Source organism: Oreochromis aureus, linkage group 13 (genome assembly GCF_013358895.1).
Source record: "Oreochromis aureus strain Israel breed Guangdong linkage group 13, ZZ_aureus, whole genome shotgun sequence".
Classification (NCBI taxonomy): Eukaryota; Metazoa; Chordata; class Actinopteri; order Cichliformes; family Cichlidae; genus Oreochromis; species Oreochromis aureus.
The window spans coordinates 24,320,233-24,343,612 of record NC_052954.1 but is presented as its reverse complement, the minus strand read 5'-3'; the positions used below and the strand labels follow the sequence as shown (position 1 = coordinate 24,343,612).

At 39.9% G+C, this 23,380-nt stretch overlaps 1 protein-coding gene across 3 annotated transcripts in view; it reads left to right on the top strand.

Moving 5' to 3' along the window:
• The first annotated feature begins 2,392 nt into the window (after nucleotides 1–2,392).
• The window catches only part of LOC116325731 (equilibrative nucleoside transporter 1), a 44,836-nt gene continuing 23,848 nt past the window's right edge, over nucleotides 2,393–23,380 (top strand). Inside the window, exon 1 of one of the 3 annotated variants that reach the window (XM_031746712.2) lies at nucleotides 2,393–2,523. The gene's annotated coding sequence lies outside the window, so the exon portion shown is untranslated. Of the gene's footprint in view, nucleotides 2,524–20,095; nucleotides 20,227–23,380 lie in introns of those variants that run through there. The other 2 variants (XM_031746711.2, XM_031746713.2) reach the window with 2 other exon arrangements.

The window sequence follows — 23,380 nt, the reverse complement described above, 5'->3', positions numbered from 1 at the left end:
TGTGGCCTAAAGGTTTCACACAGAACAGCGGCACATTCAGGAATCTCAGTGTTTGAGAAGCTGCTTCAGGCGATTCAGATTTCAGATTGAAAAAGCTAAAGAGCATAATCAGGCCTCAGTGACCCCAGAGCCTAAAACTAACTGCCCTAATCTGGTTATGCAACCGCCCATAAAGACACGGGATCATCAGCAGACACCACTGGATCCTTGGAAACTATTTCCCACATGTCTGTTCATGTCCAGCCCAAATGGGGACTCAGTGGCTCAAACCTCACCAGATAATTTGTTTACAGTTCCCCGATGTGGCTTGATGTGCTTCAATCACTACTTCATTATAGACAGTCTGAGCTACAGCAAGCAAGAGTGTATAGTCTCTATATAGCAGCAGTTTTGGATCCTAACTATCCTAACTATTTGAAAAAATTCTCCCATACCTTGCTGAGAAAAAAAATCAGTCAAGTGGTTAATCTCCTGTGATTTAAATTATGTGAAACTTACGCAAGGGAATTGGAGGAATTTTCTTTTTGTGGGTCAGGACGTGTGTCACAGTTGAGCTCATGAGAAGAGGGGTTATGCTTTTCTCAGCGTGTGTGTTTGTGTGTGTGTCTGCAGGGTGTCTGAGAAGTAATATTGTGCACTGAGTATAGTAATAAGACTTTGAATTGAGCTGGGATTCAGCCATGATCAGGAATTCTACAAACCCAGGGTTGCATAACAGGGTCAGTGAGTTACTCTCCATCCCGGCCAATGAAGGAAACGCACAGGACGAACATTTGAGGGGAATCCAGTCGTGGATGAGGAGAGATGTGCTCTCCCTCACACACAGATCGCCCACTGTTAGGTTGGGTTTGGTGTGGAGGAGGACAGCAAACGTGTGAAATAAAACATGCATACATAGTCATACTAATAAGTAGAGTGTTGGCAAATAGAAATAAGTTGCATCATGTTCACATATTTGTGAAAATGCACCGTGAATAGCACACCAGATGTTTCTGTGAGTTCACTGAGTAAATATCTGAATACTCGTGGACATTTCTGTTTTTGTTTTGCAGGTCTCATCTCACTCCTCCTGCTGATGTTTTAAATGGCATAAACTCAAGGACAGTTTGTGGAAAAACCTTGAAGCAGGCCACATGACACATTTACCCCTTTTTTTTTTACCTTCTTTTGCTAATCAGATGCTGGACCCTTTGAGATGAAAGGAGCTCCAAAGAAGAAAGAATAAGTGATGATGATGCTGCAGCTGGGGGTAGAAGCTGTTTCCCCACATGCCCCAGCTCTCTGCACAGAGCTGGATCAAGCAAAGCCTCGTTTGTCATCTGTTACCTTATTTATAACAAACCAGCAACATGAATAAAAAATGGAATTCAGGGTTACAAAAAAAGCCATCTGTGCTGTAAAGTATCCACAGAAGGCGCGCACATTTCTTATCCAACATTAAGAGAGAGAAAAAACAACCATAAAAATGATTTCCTTCTAATTTATTGGTGAGTTTCAGAATATACCATCACTAATTCAAGCAAACATTTCTCAAATTACACCCTCCCTTCTCGATCACCAAGTTAATCCCCGTAGGAGATCTTATCTCTGCACTGGACTTCGCTCATAAATATCAGGTTTAAGCTATTTTTGAAAAGATATTTACTTAAAACATTTCTCACTTCTTACAGATTCGCAATAAACCAATCTACTCTGTAACAATAAATACCTCTTTTTATGAAAATAATGCCATATGGTTTGCATTTTCTTATCAGCACTACCTGATGAAAAATTCACCAAGTCACGAAATGTTCATCCAGAACATGCCTGCGAAATATTCACTGATAGTGTATCTAATTTGTTTCCAAGTCTTTACAATGATTTGAGCCATGTTTAGTTCTAAATACAGACGGCTGCAGTATGTGGAGAAGATATAGGCCTACATGGGACCTGGGAAGATGCATTTAAACCCTGAGCTTTGTGCATCCACCATCCAATCTGACCACTTCCCTTAAAAATGTTTTTTTTTTTTTTCTTTTTCCAGCAAGCACTGTCATGTCCATGCAGTTTTATTTGGAAAAGCACATTAATAGTGCATAAATTAACACTCTTATGAGACTGTTATGGTTTTTATAGTTCTGGAGAAGAGTAGGTGGCTGCTGGTCCACAACAGTGTGAGACAGACTGTGGTGCCAAAATGCATGGACGAATACTTAGAAATAGGTAACGGTGTCCTCTCTCTCTCTGACCCAGTATCAAGCTCTGGTTGTTGTTTTAAAAGGATTATAATCTGGTGGCTTATTTGTAAAAACCCAAGTAACCAGCTGGCCCGCTATTTGACGAAATCTAGACCAGTCACAGAAATCCCCTTCGCCTGCCACCCCCCCTGCAGTCAGTAGCCCATCTATGTGTGCCAGCTGCACGAACACTAATTTCGCGGCTGAATGAGACGACAGAAACACAGACGAATGAACGCGTCACCGCTGTTCCCCACAAAGCTCCGTGCTGCTCGAATGTGAGGCTATCGCAGGCTCGTTGCATGAGGTAAGTCTGTGTTCCTGTCTGTTTGGGACGAGCTGGTGAAACTCCAGCAGAACCGGTGACAAGGTCAAATGCTGCGCATGGTGCTGAAAGTGCGCCAGATGACGCGTGACTGAGGTGAGAGAGCTGTACTCGAATTTTGATGTGAGACGGAATAGCTGTGGAAAAGTCCACACGAACCCCGCGTTCTTGTTGTGATAGCTGCATAGGAAGTTGAAAGCTGACTCGTTTGGACTCAAAGTTGCTGCAGGCCAGAGGTTGAGACTTGTGCACGGTTTGAGTTGAGGCGCCACAGCAGGTGGCAGTGTGAGAATGGAGATCCCTCCTCTCAAACGCTCACACACACACACTCTATGCAGCAGGAGATAACATGAAAGCGCTCCGAGAATAGACCCCACTGATCTAAAAACACTACTGTATCATGTGAACATTTGGCACTGTGTTTTCAGTGCTCACACACCATTTCAGACTCCTCTCTCTCCCTCTCCTCTGTGTGCTTGCTATAATGTTGGTGGAGTGTGTTGCACCTTTAAAGCTGCTTGCATATCAGCGCTCCTGTGGCTTTGAGAAAGCTGCTATTCTCTCAGTGATAAGATGGTCTGTTGATGTCAGTTTTCACCTGCAGTGAGCACAGCTGTGCATGTAAAGAGGAGCAGGTTACATGCTCACTTGAGCTGATGTTCTCAGTTTGAAAACAGTCATCAAAAATGTAGTTGATCATTAGAAGAATTGATTTGTTCTCAGTCTTATCTCACTGAAACTGAAAATATTTGGATTTGAACTTGACAAAAGATAAAGGCAAGATGACCGCAGAGCTTTGTGAACTTATGCTGCTCCTAATGTTCAGTTATTTTATAGACATGCCAATTAAAGGAGAACTACATTTCCTATGTGCTGATTATTAAAAGCCCCAAACCATACAAAACCATAAACATCACTAAAACATCATCGGGTCTCATCTATTCCTGCTCCTCCTCTTTCGGAGGTTTAAAAACATTACCGGTTTCCATAATGTAGCCATGCATTCGGAGATGCAGCTGACCTATAAGAATATAGCGGCCAAGATTCAACAAAGTGCAGTCTGGTTGCAGCTGTAAACATGTTTTGTTCTGCTCGGTTGTAGAAATAAAGAACAGAGTTTTAGGCTGACATTTGAAATGTAATGGAGTTTAGGGAGTGGTACTTTAAGCAGTGAACCCGATCACTGGATCCAGACCTCCTCGTCCCTCCTGTAGTTTCTCCCTGTACTTGCACTGATTTGATAAAACAATTCTGGGGGAAACTGGGAGGGGATGTCAATCAAATTTCAGGGGAAAAAGGAAACCACCCCCACCCCAGATCCCCACTTTAGCAACACCCTAGTGATTAGCACTTTACTAGTTAATGGGCCTTTGTATGCAAAATCAGTTAAGTTTCCTATTCATTAGGAAAACAATAAAACCATGTGACATCCTGATTGTTTTCTCTTGTTCTTGTAACAGAGGCACATAGATAGAAGTGATTAGATTACAGACTGCAGAAGCCGAGGATCATTGTGAGTTTGAGCAAGATGCTGAACCCCCTACTAGCTCTGTAACCAGTCTGCAGCACCTTATTAACTGAGCCCAGTTTACTGTCCTTTTCTGCAGCTCTCTTTTTTGATCTCCTACCAGGACGTTATGCCCTGAGACAATTATGCAGCTATAATTAGAAAGTCCAATCTGAAAATCAGACGGGGGTGGAACAGCACGTAGTGTGAGTATGCAGCAGGGTAACATGATGCAGTGGACTAACCAAAACTGCATCAAGGTCATAAACACAGGTGAAGAACTGACTTTATTTTGTAGAGACAAACCAATCTGTTAATGTATTTAACTGGTGAAATAGAAGGAAATGTCCTTCACAGTTTCATAAAAACAACAGTTTAAATAAATGCAAAGGAAAGGAAATCCTGTCTTGCTTTGACATGGACTTCTAAATGCAGACCTTCAGAAAACCCAGAGGAGGATCCCAGTGTCTTTGGTTATCTCCAAACTTTTCTTCATCTTTGGTGGCACAAACCGCTTCAGATGTCTACTTATTGTTTAATGTACACTTCATGGTCATTTTGTTAGGGACACTTGTTCAACTCAGTGTATTTAGGCATGTAGACATGGTCAAGATGATCTGCTGAATGAGCAAGAACTCTGAATGTAGCATGGTTGTTGGTCTGAGTATTTTAGAAGCTGCTGATCTGCAGAAGAGCATCTCTGAAACAGATTAGACAAATTAGACAGTAGGATGTTGATCTAATGAGTCCCAGTTTCTGCTGCGACATTTGGCTGGGTCAGAATTTAGTGTAAGCAACATGAAAGTATGGAGCCATCTTGGCATGTAACAAAGGTTCAGGCTAGTGCTGGTAGTGTAAGGGTGTGGGGCGTATTTTCTTTGCGCACTTTGAACCCATGGATCATTTAAACACCCAAAACCTCAGTATTGTTGCTGACCTTGTGCATCTCACGTACAGTCTACTGTAACTAGTGGTAGTTTGTATGCTAACATACTCAGGTGACACTGCTTTCTGCAGTGTTGTTTTACCATTACCACGAGCAGTTGTTTGTTGAAATGTTTTAGGCCAGTTTTGTCTTTGTGAAATGTTCAAAATAAGCATGATTAAATGCTGAAAGACTTTAAACAATTAGTTGTGCTCATCTAATGAAGGTTTATTTGGTTCATTAGCACAAAGGGAAAGTAAATACCAACAAAAACAAAAGCAAAACACAGAAAAAGTGAAACTGCAGTCAGCTAGTTCTTTTAAACATCTGCACTGATAACAGTGTATCACTAGTTAAGCACTAGTTAACATTTAACTACAACTTCACAAAGCTGTTAGCATGTATACAGACTTCCATGATGGACATTATGATTAACTTACTATATAAACAAAAGGGATAAAGGGAGGGTGTCTGAACTGAACTGAGAGGGCTTCTATAGTCACTAAAAATAAAGAAGTCTGATATTACAAATAACCCGAGCGTATTTGTGCAGAAAATACCCAGGAATGTGGTCAGATTAACTTTCATCAGTAAATAATCTCAGGTTTGTTTTCAGAAGTTGAATAAGGCATATTTTACACAAACACAGAAGTTCATTGAGTTTAGATGAGTAACTGAGGTCAGTTTGGTTTTTGTCAGCAAAGGTTCACACCTATTTGTCTTTCTTTGCTGGACAAGCAAAGTAGATTTCATAAGAATGAGGTAGTTGCTTCATGAAGACTGCATATGTTTTTTCATGTGAAGATAGAAGTTATGATTACATAACATACCCGTGTTGGTTCAGGGAAACTCCTCGAAATAATCAGAAACATATGTTTGCCATTTAAATCTTTCAGCTAACAGTGGAATGTTGTTTAACTTCCAGGCTGCTTTAAATTTGTTGTTTTCAGTGTCCACAAAGTAAACTGCCTGTAAATAACAGAGCAAAAGGCTTTTTACACACTTTGAGAAAACACTAACAGAAATTTAGGTAATTATCAGACATTCCTAATCCGATCTTATATCAGATTTGTGAAGAATAATTTTACAAAAAATGTGAAGAGATATCCTGATTCTGCCTGCATGTATTTTATTTTGTAGGAGACATGCAGCCAGCAGCCTCATGCATTTTTATGACACATATTAGCCACTCTCAAAGTTTAAACATGCTGGCACGTGAAAAGAAAGCTTCCACAGGATACTCTGCACCCAGGTGAAAAACAAACCTGTGATTCGCATTTAATGTTATGTAGAAGTGACATATAACTGCACTGCGAGTCATAAGAGGACATGTGAGTCCTAATCGACCGAGGATATATTGGCCCTGGGCTATAGTAGCATAATTAAGTATCTGCTAGTGTGCTTAGGATCATTGTTCTGTTTCACGACGCAGTTTCGACCAAGCTTTATGTTTTCGCTTTTTGACTCTACATTACTTCGGTTTACAGAGGAGTTCATGATTGACTCAGCTGCCAAACAAGCCTAAATCATCACCTCTTCACCACCAAGATTGACAGTTGGTATGAGGTATTTATTCTGATATGCCATGTTGACTGTCCACTGGACTGCACAGAGTCCTGTGTATCTGGTTTCAGTTACACCAGGATCACAGCTTTCTGCTGCTGCTGCTTTTCCTCAAAAGAAAAAAGAAAGAAAAGAAGAAAGAAAAGGACAGGGCTGATTTTGATACTGTGGTATAATTGGGACATTTGTGGAGTATGAGCAAGAGTCAAGACCACACACAGAGAGTGAGCCGAGGGCGAAAACTAAATGGATTACAGGCACAAGGCTGACTGTAATTTCTCTTCTCACTTGCACTGAAATTAAGCCCAGTTTCTTTGATCTGGACTACAAAGCTTTACCCAAAGATCAGGGAAATGCAAAGTTTAAGATTTGGAAGAAAGAGAAACACTTCTGAGGCTATTGATATAAATGTATGACTTACTAGATGACTTGGGTCTACACAAAAAAACATTCAAGTCATATAAATAATGTTGTTGCCCAACATATCTACATCTGCTGACTGGTATATGCATGCCATTTTGTGATACACGCATACAGCACACAGTATGCTTGTTTCGAGGTTTATGGTTTCCTTAATTCTGAAAAAATTTTGCAACCAGGCTAGACTGCAAGACAACCACAAGCACAAGCACAGCAGTGTGACAAGGTTGCATGCATAAGAGGGCAAAGCAGGCTGTGTTTTGCTATGTTTACATGATATTGTGCATAATTCTTGCATTTTATTCATCTTTAAGCAAGTAAAAGAGTGTTCTCCAGTCTGTAGCTGTTTAAAAATGTTTGAAGAGTCATTGTCCTTTTTCGTCCTTCCTCATATGTAGCACACAGCAGGAGACTAGCTGCATCAGCAGCATTCTCATTATTGCATGTATTCCTTGGTTTAGGCGAGTGAGCATGCTGGAGGCAGCATAACTGCAAGGTAGGAATTCTGTGCCCCATTACTTGCAGTGTTCTCACATCAGTGCAATCAGATATGACATAGTTTTTTAGCTGGGAGCTGGCAGGTAAAAGACTTTCACCTCCTTTTGGTAACGTCTATAAGTCCGTCTATTAAAACATCCTAAACAATAGATAAATCCAAGGTCAGTATAATAACAGAATATGTTTATCTGTATTTTCTTTACAAAAATTAATGTTGTTAGATTCTAGATACTGTTACATTGTTTGTTTTTGTTTGTTTCATATTCAGTTTTTTAAAAAACCTTTTGGTAAAAAAATGAAAATCCTTGAGGCATCATTTAGTCTTTCATCTCTGATTTACTGAGATCTTAAATCCTCCTTAAACATTGAAAAGCATATCACACCTTTATCAAACAATGCTTTTGCAAAATGCTGTAGTTATACATTATTATATGATTTCTTCTTTTAAAAGCACATTGCTAACTCTGCCTCCAAATAATGATATTTGTTGACAGATGTCAGGGTCTGTTGCATGATCGTCTGTGTGATGACGTCATGCCACTTGTGGTCAAAGTCTCAGCAGTGCAACTTGAGGCTAAAGGAAAGTAGAGGTGTCATGTAAACAAACACAAAATAATATAATATGATAAACATGCTTCTTTTGTTAATTATCTATTAATAATAAATGAAAAAATGTAGAAGTGAACCTTTCCCACATCTGTGTTTGACATGCATTGATGATGGTGCCCATGACACGTCTCACAGTCACTGTTTGGCCATGCATGTGGCAGATGCCTCACACTTAATCATCAAGGGTCACACTGCCATGTGGTCCACACGCAGCTGAGGGATCTGGTGTCAGCAGTAAGCTTAACAAGCAAATAAAGGCCAGCCTACAGTTCATCCTCAGTGTGAAACAAGCTGTTACAGTGTCCTTCTGCCTCTCTTTAACCCAGTGGCTGTCTTTCTTAAATGTCCCTGTTCAAAAGTTGAAAACCTCGTGCCCAAAACCTTGTAATTTTTTTTATAATCATTTATCATTTATTTTATTATAAATAAAGATTCAAGTTTAAACTTATTTCAAAAATGGTCAGTAAACAATATCACCAAAGTCGTGTTTTTTTTTTCTCCTTAAAAACAGAATAAATCTGTTTTATCACTTTATACTTCATTTAGTTATAGTTGGTTATGTGAGCTTTAACTAAACTTTTTTCTTATTGGCTGCCCCTCACAAACAGAAGGCCTGAAAAACAGGTTGTTGCCGTTTTGCTTTTTTGATGACTCCTAACCGTCCAGACTCTTCTTGCCATCAAGGAGCACTCATGTAATCAGTGATTATGACATAAAATTTTGAAAGAAAGCAACCAGAGATATGGAGAGTTACGGTTGTAACTGTCTCTATGCTGGATAGTTGGTAAGGATGGAGAGGTTGGGAAAGGTGGAAGGATGGCCACGTAGAATAAAGCCTGACCAGCCCACTTTTCTACTTTACTTTTCTACCAATCCTGCCCACACATCCTACACACTTCCACTCTTTTTGGACATCCTTGTAGATGCTTCACCTCAAACAAACTATTCTCAGATGGAAGTAGAATATAAAGCTCTACAACACCACGACTAGTCAGGAGACTAAGGAAAATACTCATACTTTTCGAAGTGCATCCAGTTTTTTAGCTAACTGGAGCTCTGCAGTCATTGCGTACACACACAGGCTTATTTTAACCAGCAATTTTAATTTTACTTTGCTTTTTGACAATTAAAAATGAACTTTAACAGCTGCCTCCAACACGCTCCTTCCGGTTCTCATCTATATATGTTCCCCCAGTTCTACAAGCTGTTCATTCTGGTTTACGGTCCCCACCCTCCCTCCCCTTTTCAATTCTTTAACTTCTTCGCTTCTCTTTAGTACATGGGGATCTGCCATTCCCCTTTGAGACCTTCCCCAAACCGCAGCTCAATTCATGTCCAAGCCATTCACCTTTATCTACTAAGACGCTGACAAACCGAAAATGAGGACGTGGGCCCAGCTAGTGAAAACAACATTTTTATATGAATTCCTAAGACCAAGGAAAATACAGAGATTTTTCATGCAGAACATGAACTGTAATCCATTGTTAATGTTCTGAATAAACTATGCAGAAAATTTCCATAGTTTAAACAAATATCTGGTTCCATTACTGATCTTTAGAAATCCAGGGTGAGCCGAAACTGAAGAACTGCAATTTTTAAAAAAAAAAGTGACTGTAGAGAGCCTCATCACCTGACTCTGACAGTCTGAAATTATGTGCTGTGTCACTGTGAAAATATAATTTTCCTAAACACATTTTTTAAGCAAGTACAGCCTTGAGTGTGCCTTTGTGTCCATTATGGTTTCAACAGATGGCCTGTGAGTGAAGTGGAGGGAGATGAAAACAGTCAAGGTTCAGTAAGACTGGAAAATAAAGAACAATTGAGTACTGGGTTTCAAATGGGCAACCACACCACAGAAAACAGACCTCCAAAATGTTAAAAAAATAAAGCCTTTGCATCTGGTTACCTCTGCTTGATTATTTTCCTTATGGGGACAGACCAACAGGATGGCTGTAAGCTCCTGATAAGATGTAAAGCAGGGTCTGGGCAAAAATTGACATTATGAAGAGCGGCAAACAACATCAAGGAGAAGAGTAGATCTATAGATGGTCATGATCTGATAGCCAAATGTACTCCGGACCTAAAGTCTTGTAACAGCTGTCTGTCAGTGGGGAATTCACATTTCCTGAGCTGTTTTCGCAGATGATGTTATGTAAGTAGAAACTCAAAGAAAACACAGGCGACTGCATGCAAACACAAATACGTTTACATGCGTGCAGTCATGGACTTCAGCTGCAGTTCAGATCATGTGCAGATCATGTGTTCAACTTTACTGCAGTTTAATATTTGTTGTGTGTGTGTCGCGGTGAATGTCTGTGCAGTTAGTTCATAAACTGGGCATGGAGACTTTTGATTCAACAATTTTAAAGACACTAACCTTGTTAAGCAGTTATGAAAAACACATGTTGTGATGTCACAGATTGAGTTAGCTAGTGCCCACATAAACACGGGGATTTTATTTTTTTAAGTGTCTTTTTTCTGTCAGTTTCTCCTTTTCTCTACATGAAAACACACTTTTAGCTCACTTACAATTGATTGACCTTTTAGAAAACCCCTGCAGTGGAAATATTCAGACACTGTTTGCATAGTTTTGACATAGAGGCAGAGAGCTTTCGTCATCTCTCTAATTTGTGCCTCGTCGCTCCCTCTGTCTTCTTGCCTGTGACACGTAAAGCAATTTCAGTGTGTCTTGTTGAATGAAATCAGTTCCTAGATTGCATCAGGAGGACAGAGGAGACTTGCTGGAGGAGCTTTAATCAGGGATGCGCAGAGCTTGTTTTTAGTGCTTCTTATTAACCAATATAGAGTTTGTGGGAAGGCTTTTTATGATAGCGCTTGTGTGGATTCAGTTCTAGAATGAGTGAGGGAAAATGTGTGGATGTATTTAATATGCTGGATAGTGTCTGACGCAGTTCTTGCCTTGTGTTTGGTTCGTCACCAATCACGCCTTTCTATTTTTCATGACAACTGCAATTCTCATCTGAACGATGATGACGATACATAAATGCAACTCATGGCTTGAAGTCTTGGTACCTGGGACTCGTGATGCTTTGAGATTTGATTTCCTGTTCAGTATTCTTGAATGTTGGTTTGTGTTTAGGGGAAGCATGGTGGTGCACTGGTTAGCACTGCTGCTTCATTGCAAGAAAGTCCTGGACCCTGCAGAGTTTGCATCTTACTCTGGCTTCCTGCAGAAGTCCAGTGACATGGATGTTAGATGTTAGGTTACGTGGTGATTCTAAATTGGATGTAGGCGTGAGACTCAGTGGTGTGTTAGCCCTACAACAGACTGGTTAAGAGTCTAAAAAAATGGCCACTTTATCTCAAGTAAGGCACCTAGACCCCGACACCCTTGTAAGATGAAGGATTTCTTCAGTTAATTTAGATTTAACTCCAGCTGCATATTAACCACACCTGTAAGCCAGCCGTCTTAAGGGTGAAATCAGACAAATCTTTAAAGAAAAATAATAACTTTTGTTCATATTTATATTTATATTTATCTAGTTTTTCGGTCAAAACCACGTTAAGAATCTGGGTTCAGAGCTGCAGGTTGCTGACACCTTCCTTACACCACATTGGGAATATAACCCTAGATAGAAATGCACTGAAAACATTTTAATGTATTAAATGTTGACCTTTTATGCCTGAGAAGCACTTGCCATTTGTTATGAACTGTGGAATAAAGCAATTAATTGTTTGTTGGTTCCAGTTTCCATATTTCTGGGCTTTTTTTAGAACCACATTGTTTCCCGGGATAACAGCAGCTCTTTCCAGAGAACTGGACTCTGTCCTGTCGTCAGAACAAATCTGCTACAGCGCAAATTAATTTCAAGGATAATAGAAATGTAGAAATGACAAGAATGCACACTCACACAGTCTTCCGCCTCCGCATGTGCAGAACAGACTCGCAACTGTTCGCAACTGTTTTTTGAGGGCAACTGTGACTGAGAATGGTGTGAGACATTCGTGGGTGGGTGCCCGCAATCTCAGAAGATCTACGTGTCAAGTGCTCTTAAGTAAGGCACCTAACCCCCCGACTTCTCCTGCTGCCTTCTCCGTGTGTGTTCAATGCAGGTGGATGGACTCAAAATTTCTGTGTACAAAACAAACACACCTTGTAAAATCAAGGATTTCTTTGTTTTAACATCATATAATCCATACATTTTATAAGCATTCAGTGGAAAGTTAGGATCTCCCCAAAGTGACATAAATAACTTCTGTTTTCTGTCTTCAGTTTCGTATAAATGTTCACACCTGTTTGTCCATCCTGAAATGAAAAATGAGCTCAGTGATTGATGGAAAAGATCATTTTTATGTGCAGGGGTGATTCATTTTTCATGTACGCTTAGATAAGCTTTTATCAACACTTATACATACCAAATTAGTGATATATGAAGAAGTGATTTAAGGGAATTCAGCAAATTAAAGTCTGATGGTTTCTGTTTTATTTCATGGTCACACAGAAGAATGTGAGCAGCAACTCTTCAAGTTGCACAATTTGGGACTAATGCCAGTTTAAAATTTTCTGGATTTGGATGTGAATCCCATAATGGACTGTTTCAAAATCCTGTCCCTCAACGCACCTCCGGATTGAGGGGAATTCCTTGTCTGTGCAGTAGCAGATTTGCTGATGGTCCATTGTGACAGGGATTTCATAGTAGCGCGTGACCCTTGCAACCACTCGCACTCAGTTGGGAGTTTGAAGGGGATTCTGAGGTAATGATAAGGAGGGATTTCACTCTCACATACCTTTGTGAGGAGTTTTTCTTTGTTTGTTGATCTTTATCGCTTCAGTCCAAGTTTTAACCCCTAAAAATGGAGCCAGGTCTTAAAATCCTCATCCTCCCGTAGAGAGCTTACTCTGCTTCCTAAGCCATTCGGGGGTTTAGAGGCCATCCACTGGAATTCCTTTCTTTACCACTGTCTTCTTAAATCTCAGTATGTGGTCAGAAAGCCACTTCCAGCCTATTCATGTCATGCCCTCCTCCTCTCTCTGCGTGCACCTCTTATGCCACAAACTTCACAAGATGTTCTTGAATTAGACGTGTGATGTTTATTTGCTTAACTTTTGTTCTAAAAATGGCAAAACAAGGAAGCTGTTTGTGGGTCAGCGGGAAGTGAAGGGGTTAAGCATTTCATCTGACAGCGACACAACAAAAAGAAGAAGGCCATTGATTGTTTTTTCAGGCTCTCATTGACAATATGAAAGGTTGCTTTGGCTGCATGTTCAGCTTGTGCAGGCTAAAACCGCTGCTGCCAGATGTCACGCAGGCGCTCCAAAGGAGTCAGTTATCGCCAAAGACCACAAACACGTACACCCGTTGGGTTACAGTTTTCTCTGCCCCAATTTTCTGCTTGTCACCTGCATTTATCTTTCCCACATTACCTGTCAGATATCTCTGCGTGCATGTTCAGCATTGCCTCATGAAAGAAGTCTCTCAAAGGACCCACATTCTCTTTTTTTCCTTTCTCTTATTTTCCTTCTCCCTGGCAGTCTCAGTCCTCTTCATGGAAAAACCCAGTTAAGTTTGTGCCCTACAGCACTGACAAGCTGCTAACCGACTTTCCTCTTCGGCTACACAAGCCAGTAAACAAGCCACAGACATATATAGTTACAAAAATACATTTGAAAGGCTGGTGATGGAAATGCTGTGCAGTTTTGTGTCTTCACACCAGCAGAGAGAGAGAGAGACAGTGGACCCTCAGTCCTCTTTGCTCAGCTCGTGGTTTACTGGGTTTGGGTTAGCAGGGAAGCAGACAGACTTGTTCTCCGTCACAGATGGTTTCTGTCCAAAACCGCCGCAAGCTTTTTTTAGACGGAGGGGAGACAGGGTGTGGATGACTGTGTACCTACCACAACTATATGAGTAAACAGCCGGGATCAGGGTTAAGTGTATCCAGACTCGACACATAAATGTCCACAAACAACGGCCCACGTCTTCTGATGAAATTATATGCTGGTGTCACTTTTTGCACACTCTTGAGACAAGCTGTACTCTAAAAGACTCTGTAAGATGTTTGTATTTTAATTAGAGATACAGCAGGCCAACGTGTTGCACAACAGCAATAACCGATTCCATCTGTTTCCAGCTTTTGTTCAGGACAAAAACTGGACTCAGTTCTTCTAGTACAAGAAAAAAACTCATGTTTTCGACAGTTTTTTTGTTTTACACAAATACAGCTCTTTAGGAATACTCTGGCTTGTCTGTGGGTGTTTTGCCCTTCTCTATATGCCTCAGACTGTTAAACTTGGTCAGCATTGGCCTTCAGGGCGAATTCCTGTGCCTAATGTCTTTGCATTTGAAAATACTGTAGGTTAGTGTGAATATTAGTAATGCATGGTAAATAATTGATCGTACATTTTTAATTAAAACAACTCCCTCCATATTTAACACCAAATTAATTATTGGTAACTATTTGTATTGTGCAGCTTTGGAAATACAGTACTGTGCAAAACTCTTGAGATACCTCTTATTTCTAAATTTGTTTCCAAGGAGCCAGACTATTCTTATAATTTTCTAAAAGGGCAATAGTTAAGGGCAATAGTTATCCAGCCTCTCTGAAGATCTTTGCCTTTGGATATTGGCTGCTTTTTTACTCACTGCCAGTCCAGTCTTTGTATCTGACAAGAATGTTGTTTTGTTTGTTAAACCACTTAACACTGACCTATGAATCACTCAAGCATAAAATATGCCGAACTCATGGGATGAACCTCTGTTGTCTCTACACATAATAAACAGCTTAGCAACGAACCAATTTTAAACATTATATTTAGACACTTTGTTACCAGCAGCTGTTGACAGAAATGCATAATTTGTTCCCATTTTTATTTAAATCTACCAAAAATACCAATGATGAGAGAATCGGACAGATAAAAAAAGGTGGTTGCCCCAACAAGGTGATTCCCAAAGAGCTGAAAACTAGATATTTCTCAGTAACATGAATCCTTGATGCATGCTCAATCATCCAGGTAAGGAAATCCCAAAAGATCAGTGGTCATGAATATTTGCATATTAATGATCAGGGAGCTGACCTCACAGCCCATTGTTCGCCAGTGGTGATAGTTTTAGTCTTATGCAAATGTGTGCCTTATAAGGTTGGGGAAACCTGCTGTCACCTGAGACTGAAGAAGTCACTTGGATGAGTGATGAAATGTTTCTCCCACTGAAAATGCTACAGCCAGAAGAACAGAATCAACTTTTGGGATTTGAGAAAACTGGACAAGTGGAGGATAAAATAGAAAGTGGTAGATATTATCTGAAAGTTATGTCCTTATGTAGGTAACAGTCTAGGAAAGACTTGACACATGACCTGAGAGATGCTTCTGACCCTTCAGTTGATCCATTTACTGTTTGCCAAAGACTTATTGGAAATGGTCTCAGTGGCTGTCAAGAAGCCATTAATAAGGAAGGGAAACAGGGACAAAAGACTAAGGAATGCCAAATTACACAATAACTGGACTAAAAATCAGTGACAGTGACTGAAAACAGGTCTTTTGGAGTGATGAATCCAAATTGAAAAATTCTGGTTGAAATCATTGTCAGTATGTATGGAGGAGTTCAGGAGAGGTGCAACAATGAGTGTTTGCAGCATCTGTAAAATATGGTGGAGGCCCTGTCATGGTTTGGGGCTGCATTTCAGCCTGTTGTGTTGGGGATCTTGTCAAAACTGATGGAGCTGGGAATGCAGAAAGAAGGGTTAGATTTTAATCCACTGCTGCCATCTGAAAAGTGTCTTTTTGGCAACAGGTTTATTTTTCTCCATGTCATGTCATGGATTGGCAGAGCCCAAAACTCGACATTACTGAAGCAGTGTGGGATCATCTTGACAGAAAACGGAGCAAAAAGCAGCCAGCATTCAAAGAAAAGCTTTAATTGTCGTTCAAGAAGCCTGGAGAAGTATTCCCGAAGACTATTTTAAGAAATTACTAGAAAGCTTGTCTAAGAGAAAACTCTTTCAAAAATTATAATTGTACAAACTCTGTTTTCGCCTTATGTACTGATTTCCATCTACATCAGAGAATAGGATCAACGAATACATTCATTAGGGTCGCCGAACTTTGTGATTGAATTCTGAATGATTGCTTCTCAGGCTTCAAGTAGAAGACACATTAAATTCCTTTTCTTTCTCTATGGGAGAATCACAGCTGATGGGTTTTCATGACCAAAGTTGAAATATCACTCAAACATGGATTCATCTCTGCTTCCGTCACTTCCCTTCTATGTATTGGTGCCTTGCAGAAACTTTGCTTCGTGTTTGGTGTGAACGCAGCATTAGGAGTAAGAGACAACCTTGGAGGCTGACAAATTAAGCTAACACTGAAGTGCCGGGGCCAATGTTACAGCATTAAAAAGCATGTTTACAGACAGGTCCTAAAACAATTTTAGCCACTAGGAATTCATAACAACTGTATAATGGATGACTTTTTAATAAAACACCCATCTGTTGGTGGAAGGTGTTGCCTTGATTGAGGTGTTTCCACAGAGGGAACGTTAACCTACCCAAACACTTTATGAATGAACTTGCTAACCAAGTGTGCTACAATCAGCTGATAACTTCATACTACAGCCTCTTGCGGAAACTTCTGGCCCCAACTCTAATGCTGAGGCCTCAAAATATAGAATTTAAAAGCAATGGCTGTCATCACAGCAGCTATGTCCATCTTGTAGATACAGTCTATGATGAGAAGACGGTCTTAATCGTGCTTTCATGTTACAGTTTTTGGCTTCAGTTGCTACATCTTTGTGAGAGCCTACAAGTAAAATATCGGTGCGAATTGTTTGGTGATTTATTCAAACATGACGATAACACTTAACCAGGATTGCTTCTCTAATATCCTGCAGCAACACACCATCTGTGTTCAATTGGATCATTATCTGTTTATGGGACAATGACCCAAAAACACCTCCAGGCCTTGAAAAAGCTTTTTGACCAAAGGGCAGAGTGATGGAGTGCTGTGCCAGAGCACCATGCCTCCAAAATCACTGGGATCACTGGGGTCTGGGAGGAGTTTTACTGCAGGAAAAACAGCCAGCAAGTGCTCAGCAAATATGGAAACTAGAGATGGCACGATACCACTTTTTTATGTCCGATACCGATACCGATATCATAAATTTGGATATCTGCCGATACCGATATTAATCCGATATGTTTTTTAATCAATTAAACTGTTTTTTTAATATCTAGCTGCATTTTGTATAAGTTCATACTCAAGTTTAAATAAACAACAACACTAAAGCTATTCTGTTATACCTGTATGTAAAAAATACACTGCACCCAAAATATTTCATAGTTCAGCAATACTGATCAATCTAATAAACTTAAACCTACTCCATCCTCCCTATTCTGGTATTTTAAAGAGTACTTAGCAGAAATATTAAGCAACCTAACTAATAGGGTTGCAAACTCCCAGCAAAAAAAAAATAGGAACCACCGCCCACCCTCCATCTAATGATGCTTAATCGACATAATCAACTTTAATTTGATGCAGTGTGAAAAAAAAAAAATGCACAGAAATAAATTATTTTTCAAGAATAAGTAAATAGATTCAACATCTTTCTACTACAGAATTGCAGAATTCACAGATGGTATCTTCCCAAAGGAAAAAGTACTATAGCTTACTGGGGTATATTAGACATTTAACAGTTACTATATACAGTAATGGACTTCTATACATTTTACATCAGATTAAAACTTTGGGTGTAAGATTCAGATAATTATTTATTACAAGCTAGACATTTTAAATGAGAATAAGAAAGAAAAGTATGTCTTTGTGCCCCCTTTTCCCTGTTAATGCCCTATCGGCCCCCCTGGCTAAACTTTGCTAGATCCGCCCCTGCACAGTTACCAGCCGTCAGCTAGGTAGAAAAGGATCCTGGTCTAGAAAGTAATATTAAATAAATTCTAACAACAGCTTATCAAGCTTAAACGCGCTGCTGTTGGTCAGCTGCTGTTTTCCTCCTTGTGGTGCAAAGTGGGCCAAAAACAAACAAGAGAGACAGACTCCCGACAGAAAAGCCGATCAGCTGATCATTAAAGAGTTTTATGAAGTAGCGGCAGGAGAGGGAGGGAGAGAGAAGAGGCCGACGCTCCATATATCGGTGGTTAAGCTTAACGCAGGTACGCTTTACAAACATTCAGAGATGAACTTACACACTTGCTTTACTTCTCTCTGGGATAACTTCCTCGGAGATGAAATGCTGGATTGCTAGCCAGGCTACAAATACACACAGCCGCTCTATCACGTGAGCACACTGCTCCGACTGCTACGGTTATGAGCCGAGTTACGCCGTGTCGCAAGTTTTGTGAGGTGCTTTTTTGATATTTAATGGATCGGATTACATTTTTCATTTCTCGCCGATATCCGATCCAGTAATTTACGTCAGTATCGGACCGATACCGATACCTAATATCGGATCGGTCCATCTCTAATGGAAACTCCATCAAGACTTGCTTATGATGCTGGCTGTGCAAAGGTGTTATCAAAACAAAAGGTGGTTGCTTTGTTATAGAATATATTTAGTTTGTGGTATTTTTGCTTCCTTTGTGTTTTTTCGTTGTTATTTTGAAGTTCTGAATTCTTGTAGAAAAAACAAAGGAAAACCATGCTGTGCTGTAGCAAGTACTTTCGCATTACTGGATTTGGTTTGATTTGTACCATAAGCTGCTTCTTTAAAGTGACATTATTGCCACATTTATGGTTGTGCTGGTCATATCAGTAGTGATATGATTACTCATCAAAGATGTTTCAAAAACAGTCACAGACATTGGCATTACACATCCAGAAAGTCTTGGGTGGCAGATGACATTTTATTGTCGTCCCACATCGAATGCTCAAGCTTCCCCCCGCCTCCTCACCTCATAGCCTTCATAGTGTGACGATCAGGGACGATTTTGAAAGTGCAGTTGACTCGCCGAGCCATAACATTTTATAGTGTGTTTTCACAAATTGTATTCTTTTCATTTTTTCTTTTTAAATAGAATTACAGAGTAGAAACGCTTTGTTATGAGTAATTTTTTATTCATTGTTTAGAAAAAAAATGTACAGCTGTCTAGTGTCAAAATATGCTTATTGAGTAAAAGCTAATATAATAGCCTTCTGCTACACAGCAGTTTGTTTGTTTATTATGTTATATATTAATAATCTTGAGCTGCAAGGTTGTATCTAGTAGTTGTAGTTGAGCATGTTAAATCACTGTAGTAAATGTAAAGTGTTTAACAAAAAAAAATAGGGAAAAAATGACCTTTTATTATGCAGTATGCCAAAATAAAGCAAGATCCACTCAACTAAACAAGACACACTGACGAAGAACACAGGAAGGGCTTCAAATCCACAAGAGGTAAACAGGGAAGAAAGCCTTTTTTTCCAAACACATATGCAGGTGGTTACATATGGTTAAAATGATTCAAATGCTGTAAGTATACACGTTTCATATAAATATAGTCTATGACTTAATTATTTTCTGTATCCCACATAATTAAACATTTCAGTTACATAAAATGTGTGAATTTTGATTTTATGTACTGTATAGTCTGTATACTTAATACGTATAAAATCCAGAAAGGTACACAGCATGGAGCGGTTCATTTACAAACACAAGTCTAACTGAAGTTTCACACTGTTTTTGTTAGAAAAATTCAAATCGTTACATACTTAAATTTAAGCAAAATGTCACAAATCTGCACTGTCATGAACAATAATTTAAACCTAATTTTTAATGATTTGTTGGGTTAACCCTCTGAGGTCCAAAATATAACTGGCCATTTTTGAAACATTTGTATTTCATGTTCAAATTGTTTCATTGTATTTTTTTTCCTTGCCTTGCTTGGTATTGTTCTTTTCAGCACAACCTCATGTGTCTGAATTTAGTTATTTTTCACTGACATATTGTATTAACAAAACGGATCTGAAATCACACAAAAACGTGGCATGTATGGCATGGGGTGGCACGTGCCACCTCATGTGGCATGTGCCACCCCATGCCACCCTTCTAGATCTGCCCATGCGGTTAGTGCTGAAACGAAAAAGCTCAACGAAAGGAAGTCTAAACTTGTATTAGGATGAATGATGCGATTGGGCGATCACATCACGAAGGCGTGTCTGTTTCGTTGGAGTTGTGTGGACAGAGTGGATGAGACAAGAAACTCCACCGACTCCGGTAAGGTAAGACATCACACTGCAGTCAATGAGCGGTAGTGTGCACTCACAGACGCTTATTTTACCTTTATTATCAGGTATCGCCGGTTATCGGTAACCGCCTTCAGATTAAGCGTAAAAAAGGCGAATTTGCTGAAGAATAACGTTGCTGTTGTATCGGATGCTGATTTGTGCTGTTATGTTAAAGTTACGAGGCCGTGGTTCGTTTTTATACCTAAAATAATCTCAAGAGGTAGTAAAATAGAGACAAACAGACCGGGGCTTTCGTTACTCCGTGGCCGCGTGTGTCCTTTGTTGATTTAAATTAAAATTAGCGCCACGTTTTCGCGCTCTGTTTCGGCAATTAGACCCAGACGGTCCAGCTAGAGGAGACGGCTGACTAATGGAAACATTTTGGTGCTAAAAAACGGTGTTTCTTAACGCATTTTCTCCTTCCTGCGCTTCACATTACGCCGCTTTTTGTTTCTCTCAGCACGAGAGTGGCACATCTAAACCATTGCTGCATCTTCTTCCCGAATTTTGTGATTAAAAACAAAAGAATCTAATTAAACTATTGTCGAATGTAAAAAGTGCTACATTTTTAGATAACCTTGTGATCAGTCGTTGGACACGTGGTTGTGTAGTGTGTGTGTGTGTGTGTGTGTGTAGTATGTGTGTGTGCTGGCAGCTGTAATGGGCTCTTGAATGGTACCACGTGGGTGATGGTATCACACAGGAGTTGATGAAATGAATACATTCTCAGCTTAAGCGTGCCAGTTGTGAGCTGAAACCATGTGTGGTTTGAACAGGGGAGTGGGCATCTGGTGGGGTGCTTTCTCTTGTGGTTTTGTGATACTTAGATGATTTATAGGGGGTAGTTCTGTTGCAGGCTCTCTCCTTTACTGAGTGTCTTTCCTGGCCTGTCTTCAGGTCACATGAATCTGTGTCTATTTGTGACTCTGTGACCCCTGAACAGGGAGAAGAGTGCGCCAGAATGGCAACTTTTTTCCCCCCCAGTGAACAGCTGATGGTGCTGTGACCCACCACTGGGTGCCTAGTAAGAGTGGGAGTTAGGTTTCCACCTGTTGCCTGAGCTTTAACCAGTCTTCCTGGTTACAGAATATAGCATAGATCATTTTTGGCTAATGTGAAGGAAATGATTAGGCTAAACTGACTCAAGACCTTGTATTTCAAGTCAACTGTGCTGACTGTAGTGCAGTCATGGAGCTGCTGTTGCCAGTCTGCTATTCATCCAAACCACCTGAACCAACTGAAAAGATGGGCAGCTGGAGAAAGGCTTTGTTCCTGCTCCGTTAGAGTGGCGGGAAAGGAAAATGAGTGTAAAGAGAGCAGGTCACATGGAAGACAACAGATTTGGAGACCTTTTAACACCCTTTCTTCTGGTGTGAATTGGATTTCTTTGTAAATTCTAAGGATTTATAATCCTGACACTCTCAGTAGCTCACTGAAGTCTCCCTTATCTCCCTGTGTTATTGATTCCTGCTCTTATTTGCCCATGCAAATAATTATTCTCAGTTTGAGACAGCAATCTCTGTAAGTCACTGGATTGCTTTTCTGAATCAAATATAAAAAGGGGAAAAATATGGACAGCATAGTTAGTAGGTAGTAGTTTTTGTTTCTAGATAAAGATTACATGTTTGCAGTAGAGAGTGCTTCCTGTTTTTTTTTGTTTTTTTTTTACCTTCTTATAAATAGATGGAGTTATGAGTAATAAGCCAGATATCGTGTTTCAGTTGTATTTCCACTCCCAGCTTCAGTGATGTTCGAGGTTTGTTGAATTACCTTCATTGATCTGCTTCATTGTGTACTGGATTGTTGTGCAGGTCTGCTTGGTGTGAACGTGACAACTCAAATCTCTTTTTTGTACACGTGATGAGATAAAGGTATTTGCCAACATCTCAGGATATTTTTGTTCCTTGAAATGAGCTGTCGCAGCCATTGTTTTTATTTAGTTTTTTTTTATCACTGACTGAATAAAAGGCCTGTACAGGCGCGGCGTTTGGTGATGTCCACTGACCGTGACGTTGACACCAAATAGCAACTTTGACGTGATGAAAAACTGAAATTTTTATGCAGCATAAATTTGCTGCCAGGGCAGGTGGTTGCAATACTGATGCACGGCCCAGTGAAATTGGAAAGCAGTGTGAAGATCTTGTTTCAATCTACTGTACTTAGTTTACAGTGAGGCAGGAGGGTGTGCACGAACATGTATGAGCATGTGAACCTAAAATAAGTTAAGAAATAAAGTACATGTAAAAGTCTTGTGCCATCCCTCAATTCTTTATTCAATTCTTTATCCTATTGGGAATAGGAACATGAGAAATGGATGCATTTAATTTATTGAAATGTGTAACAAAGTGACTAGATACATAGTTTAAACTAGGTTTTTGTCATATGTGTAGACACGCCTCGAATTCGGTGCCTTCTTATGCTTGAATGATTCTTTTTAACACACACACACAAAAACAGGTTGGTCTGAAAATGGTCAGGTACAGGACTGGACTAAATGAGTGACAAAGCAGCCAGCTCCTTGATAGCACAATGTAAAGAAATGAGGGGTGGCTCAAGATCTTTGCACATCACTGTGGCAACATATATACTTTGACAGCATATAACTTGTATCTCAAATGAAAGTGTTGCAGTTTTTTTGCTGTTCATTGCTCTTGCATAAGACTTAGAGAATGGGCAACCACTCACCCTATGAGACCTGGCAACCCAAATAAAACACTTCCTTATTTAGTCTGCTTATATAGTGATGGTCAATAACGCAGCTTCACACTTTAAGCTTTGAGAAACTGAGCTGTAAACCTTTTTCAACCCAGAACTCGTCCATTATTTTCTCTTCTTTGTTCAAAAATGAGACCCAAACATCTTGAAAAAAATTTTCTGGCCCTTTTTTGTTATGGAATTTTCCACATCACCCATGTGTTCCCCCGTTTTTGCAGTCTTTCAGTTTGTTGTTCTCTTTTGACAGCATGAAGGTAGTCAGTGAAACTGTCCTTGACACACAAACTGGAGGAGAGACTGCGTGAAATTGAAATCAAGGCTGTAAAAGTCAATGTACTACAACGTAGCTATAAAGTATTCCTGGGTGTCCTCAGTTTGAGCTGTGGAGCAAACAGGAATTTCTGTGTGTGCCTCAGTTTGTGTGTCATACTTG